Source organism: Leptonychotes weddellii, chromosome 12 (genome assembly GCF_054177405.1).
Source record: "Leptonychotes weddellii isolate Sample4059 chromosome 12, ASM5417740v2, whole genome shotgun sequence".
Taxonomy (NCBI): Eukaryota; Metazoa; Chordata; class Mammalia; order Carnivora; family Phocidae; genus Leptonychotes; species Leptonychotes weddellii.
Window position 1 is genome coordinate 87165606 of NC_138380.1, and position 6618 is coordinate 87172223.

A 6618-nucleotide genomic window follows, 5' to 3' on the forward strand; every position below is an offset into this window, starting at 1 on the left:
TGCACGAGTCCCTGCCAAGTTGTTCTCATCCAAAAACCTGACATCTTTTGGACAGTTCTGCTGAAATGCATGGGAATGGCTTTATAGCCCTGATCTGGACATTCATAATATAAAAATTACTATGCTATAATATGAAATGTGTTATTTCACATTTGTGATAAACTAGGGTAACGATTTCGAATTTGTTTCATTTTCCCTAAAACGTACAGTCAGAACTTATGAAATGTCAAAAGCCTAAAAAGTTGCAATCTTCATGGTGATTATTGCTGAAGCCTTTGTTTGGTATCGGTCCTGCAGTGTGGCATCATTTCTTTTATTTTTAAATGCTAGGTTTCACTAAAGAAGTGGAATCATTTGAATGTGAGAAAATCTTTGGTGAGTTTCCTGGGCCAGAAATCTATGGTTATATTTTTCTACTTCTTAAAAAATTCCACGGAGAGGAGGTACACAAATAATAAAACTAACCTCAAATTCAGCAAATCTTTTCAGAAACCAGTTTACAAAGTCAAAATAATTAACTGCTCACCTTTTAGCCCAAGAAGAGACCTGTCTCCAAATATCTATGTATCTGAGTTTTAGAAGCAGTTTTTAAATTTTTCAAAATTGCTTGATTAAATTAAAATTATTTTCTTTTAGTCATGTCACCTTAAAGACAGTAATTTACTTTCTAGAATCTTTCCCTTAAAAATTGTAATTTTAAAATAAATGTCCAACAGTGGCATAGTTAGCTAACTGGTTATTAGCTAACTATCTCAATTGTTTATTGTTATGTAATAAACCATCCCAAAATTTGGTGGCCTAAACAGCAACAATTTATTATTTGTCAGTTTCACGGGTTGACCAAGGCTCAGTTGGGCAGTTCCCTGCTTCAATATGATCTTATTTAAGGTCTTCTGGCATATTCATTCAGCTGAAAGTGTGGTGGGGGCTGGAATATCTGAGGTGACAGCTCATTCTATAGAGCTTTTCTTCAAGTGGTCTCATTTAGTACTCTAGTCTGGACTTCCCAGCCTCCAGATGGCTGAGCTCCAAGATACGAGAGTAGAAGTTGTGATCCTTTTAAGGCATAGGATTGGAAGTCCTAGAACATCATTTCCATTGATTTCCACTGGACAGGGTGAGTCCCAAGACTAGTCCAGATTCAAGGGAAGGAAAATAATTTCCATCTGTTGACAGGCTAAAAGGCTTACATGTACAGAACAGAAAGAATGGATGGCTGCTTTCATTGACACTATCCGTTATCTTAAAGTAGTAATAGTTATTTATTTCTCAGTTGTCAAACATTTATTGAGTCCTGGGAAACAAGATGGAGATAGAGTCCATAAATTGACATGATTCCTATCTTTGAGATAATTACAGTATTGTAGAGAAGATTGACAATTAAACAAATATGTGGCCCAGGGCTTGTGATTCTGGCAACTTGGCAGATTGAATAACACAGGCAAAATATAAATGCAGAATAAATTTTAATTAATTTTTGAATGCACTACCAGGAAATATCAAGTGACATAAAGAGGACATTCATTTGAAGCATGTTAAGTGTAAAAGGTAATGTTACATTGTTTATGAAGACATCAGATAGGATGTAAGTTTTAAATGCTAGAAGATGGAGTTTGAATATGTACAGGAATAGAAAAGGTGGAAAATGGGAACCTCGATTGCTGTGTCTTTCATATAATGTGTCCCAAATTTCTAGGCAAACAATCCAGTGAAATATAGAAACTCTAAATCTGAGCAACCAAGGAACATGGAGCCAATAATTTGGAAGTAGAGAAAACCCAAGCTGGAAAAATCACAGAAAACTGATTATATATGTAAAATCTTTGGGGCATCAGGCAGGAATTAACACAAATCTTAACTTTGTAAGGACACCTTAATATATAGGGCACAGAGTACCCACAAAAGAAACAGTTTCCAAACAAACTGAGCTCACAATAAAAAATTAGATGTCATTGATGGAAGTTCTTAACATTCACCAACATTTCTGGGTTTTCTGCATTTAGGTACTCAGTATTAATGCATTTCCCCTTCCCTTTGGATGTCCTGTGACTTGCTTTGGCCAATGGAAATTACATGATCATTTCTTGCTGGAAGCACTTAAGAGTTTGAATACTAGGCCTTTTTTTTTTTTTTAAGATTTTATTTATTTATTTGACAGATAGAGATAGCGAGAGCAGGAACACAAGCAGGGGGAGTGGGAGAGGGAGAAGCAGGCTTCCCGCCAAGCTGGGAGCCCGATGTGGGACTCGATCCCAGGACCCTGGGATCATGACCTGAGCCGAAGGCAGATGTTTAAAGACTGAGCCATCTAGGTGCCCCTTGAGTACTATTCTTTATAATTTTCTTTTTCTGCCATGGTGATTAATTGTGGAAGCATATCACGGTAATGAACATGCAATTCTGAGCCTTCATAAGGAGGACACTGCCTTAGAGAGTAATTTGAACCAGCAGCTCAATAGATATGAGTTTTTAAAACATTTAAATTTGGAAGTTATTAATCTCCATAACATTACTTTGTATATCATAATAAACCACAAAGGAAATAATCCATTGTATGGGAGCATTTATAAATAATCCCAAATATGGTACTTAAAGAAGGTCAAAAAAAAAAAAAAGAATCTGAATGAACCAACTAAGTGTAATATTATTTTATTTTAAATATGAAGTATTTTAAAATAATTATAAAAGAAGGAATAGACATTATAATCAAATTAAAAGACACCCAAAAATATTTGAAAAATAGTAAATAGAATTTCTAAAAATACAAAAATACAGTTACTTAAACTGAAAATTCAGACATTCAAACAAAATCACTTGGCATGTCTGGAAAAAAGATCAAATGACTGATGACCAAGATTACCATGAGTAATGATAGACAATAAATTACCATGACATGATTACCAAGAGTAATGATAGATAATAAAAATAAAACCACATGTGATTCAGACATTGACCTTATCAAATACTTTATAATAACAATGGTTAACCTCTCTCAGTATGGTATGAGGGGCATTTTTCAAGACAGCTACAAGTATTCCAGACAGGAGTACAGGAAAACCCAATGTACAAGAAGCAGAAATGTGAGTTGGAATGACCATCAACCAATACAAAGATCACCCCCTACACACACATATTGACAGTGTGGAAGGAGGCAGCAAGAAGTCGTATGCTCTAAGGCATGTAAGTGTTATGCTTACAAAACTGGAATCATCAACATGGCCTGTAATAATTCCAGTACTGAGCTACATGAAGATCCTGGTGAAAAAGAGCACTGTGCTCATGACAGTATTTCAACACCCACAAAAGGATCTTCTGCTGAAACTGAATTAAACATTCAGACTCATAAGATTACCATAGGCCACTCTTGGCAAGATAATCACATAGAAAGATATAAAGCAAGAAGCACAGCATGCCATTAGTGTGACAGCAGGTGTTTCCCTTCTGTGATATTCCCGGCAGTAGTCCACAAAGTCCCTTGGCAAATGTATTTTTGTTTTTAAGTGCAAAGGGAGGAGATATTCACTGGTTAAAGTGAATAAATCCCTAGCTTGAAAGCCTGATGATGCACAGGAACCACAATCTCTTGTAATGTTTACAAAGGTATGCTTCTAAGGTGCCTGTGAGGGAGATACACAATTACAAGAGTTATTACTCTCAGAGAAGCCCAAATATATGATTTCCTAGGTATTTATAATTCTCCTAGTCCAATTGCATTTTTACAACTTAGTTTTACCATAAACAGTGTTACCTATGAATGAGGTGATATTCTGCTTTTATCATGTCTCCAAGAAATCAGATCCAGCAATTTTACTGAAGGTCAAATTTTTATGCAGAAAGGGGAAGTACCTATTAAACTTTATTTCTGTTCTTCACAATAGCCAACTATTCACTATCCCTGGGCCATACGAAGGGAACAAAGTTGACTCCAAACTAGATTATTGATAGAAAACTCCAGAATTCAATGAAATTCAAAATAATATTAACAGTAGGGGTGCCTGGGTGGTGCGGTTGGTTAACTGTTGGACTCTTGGTTTTGGCTCAGGTTGTGATCTCAGGGTTGTGAGATTGAGCCCTGTGTGGGGCTCGCACTCAGCATGGAGCCAGCTTGAGATTCTCTCTCTCTCTGCCCCTCTGTCTCTAAAAATAAATAAATAAATCTTTAAAAATGTAATTAATAGTAAAACCTAATATATGCAACCCCAAACTGATACTACAACTTTTAACTGAAATATAGATACTTAAATTCCTTAACTGTGGGTAAATAAATTCCTTTACCAGTAAGCTGACGACAACATCGTTTTCCAAAAATTGAATTTCCATGATCAATTAGAGAATAGGAGAATGGTTTAATGTTAGAAAATTAATGAATATAGTTTATTAAATAGGCCAAAAGAGAACAGTGTATATAAATTTTTCATATTCAGTACTCATTCTTGAAAAAGTCAGTACAAAAATATCATGGTAAAGACTATATATCTTTTATAAAAGAATATTTTTTTAACTTTTTTTTTGAGAGACACAGTGCATGTGGTAGGAGGGGAAGAAGGAGAGGAAGAGAGAGAATCTTAAGTAGGCTCCATCCTGGGTGTGGAGGCTCAATCTCAAATCTGAGCCAAAATCAAGAGTCAGACAGTTAACCAACTGAGCCACACAGGCACCCCTAAAATAATATTTTTCATAGTAGAAACATTTTGACATTTTCAATAAAGTCAAGATCAAGTCAGATGGTCTTCATCTCCCTGATTCTTTTATAATTATTGCAGAATTTCTGGAATTAAATAAATTAAGAAAGAGGTGAGTTAAAATTATTCCAAAAGGAAGAGATAAATAACATTATTTGGCTCATATCCAACTGGCAATCAAAAGAGAATCAAGTGAAAAAACAATACAATCAGAGAAATTAGTAAATTTGCAAGATTAAACTATCTAAAAATTAGCAATATCAAAAGTTTTCCTATGTATAAGATAATCAATTAGAAAATATTTAAAAAAGAACTCATTTACAATGGGAATAAAAATATAGATTATTGTATAAATCAGAGAAGAATAACTGTTATAACCAAAAAAATGGTACCTCAGTTGCTGGACAACTGAAAGTTTATCTTTCACATCATAACGTAAATGAATTTTGGCCATCAGTCTCCCTCATAATAGCTCAGTTGGTCTAAATTCTTTCCCTTTAGAAGTTTTGACATCTTCTTGGGCCTTAGAGCTTTCCATGGGATCTTCTGTATCCATCTAGGCAACAATAAGAGGAGAATGAAAGATTATAGATTACTTTCATCCATATTCTATTGACCAGAATCCAGGCTCATCATCCACCTTACATCAAGGGAAGCTGGAAAATGTAGTGTTCCTCTGTGACCAGGAAGAAGAGGTAAAACATAGGTATTGCCACAAATATCTAGTAAGAAGCTAAGAAATGTGTGGATCAGTTAAGAAGAAAACTATGAATCTGAACATACATAGATTAAAGAAGGGTTAAGTGTCATTATTTTGAAGGAGAAGACCTCATACTGTAAAGATCTTTTTCCTTACTAATATAAAATTTATAAGCTCTGGTGAAAATATCAATGAAAAATTGTCTCAAAATTAAAAAAATAAATCATCCTAAAGTTCACCTGCAAAAATTCAGATTTTTGTAAGATAAGCATAGGTACTTTTAAAAAGAAAGAATAATGAGGGCATATTTCACCTTCTTAGCAAAAAACATAGTTTAAGGTAAACATAATTAAAGATGATATGGTTTCCTAGATACTTACAAATGCATGAAGAGAAAGATTAGTGGAACTACACAGATGGCATGGAAACTGATCCTAATACTAGATGACAAATATGGCATAACAAAGAGTAAGAAAAGAATTATTTAATAATTATTTTATGAGGGGTGCCTGGGTGGCTCAGTTGGTTAAGTGTCTGCCTTCGGCTCAGGTCATGATCCCATGGTTCTGGGATCGAGCCCTGCATTGGGCTCCCTGCTCAGCGGGGAGCCTGCTTCTCCCTCTCCCACTCCCCCTGCTTGTGTTCCCTCTCTTGCTGTCTCTCTCTCTCTGTCAAACAAATAAACAAAGTCTTTAAAAAAACAATTATTTTGGGGGCGGAGCAAGATGGCAGAGGAGTAGGAGACCTGGATTTCGTCTGGTCTCAGTAATTCAGCTGGATAGGGATAAAACCATTCTGAACACCTACGAACTCAACAAGAGATTGTTCTGGAAGGTAGGATGTGCAGAGAAGTGAATCCGGGGCAATATTCGGGAGGATAGACGGTGGGGGAGAGGGCCTCCGTCGGCCACTACTGGCAAGTGATAGAGCCGTGGAGCACAAAATTGGAACTTTTAGAAGTTGGCTCTGCTGAGGGACATCACTCCAGTGGCTAAGTGGGGGGTGGAACCCTCGCGGGACAGTGTGGTCTCAGGACCCTCGGGGTCACAGAAAGACCGGGGGTGCCTGAGTGCGGCAGAGCTCCCAGGTATCGGAGCAGGGAAGCTGGCTGCAGAGACGGAGCCCAGGTGCAGGCTCTCAGCTGGGGGTTGCCATAAACCGTGATCCGCGGCACAGTCGGGCCACTGCTCCTCAGCAGGGACCCAACAAGCAGCAGATCCGGGGAGACTCCCCTTC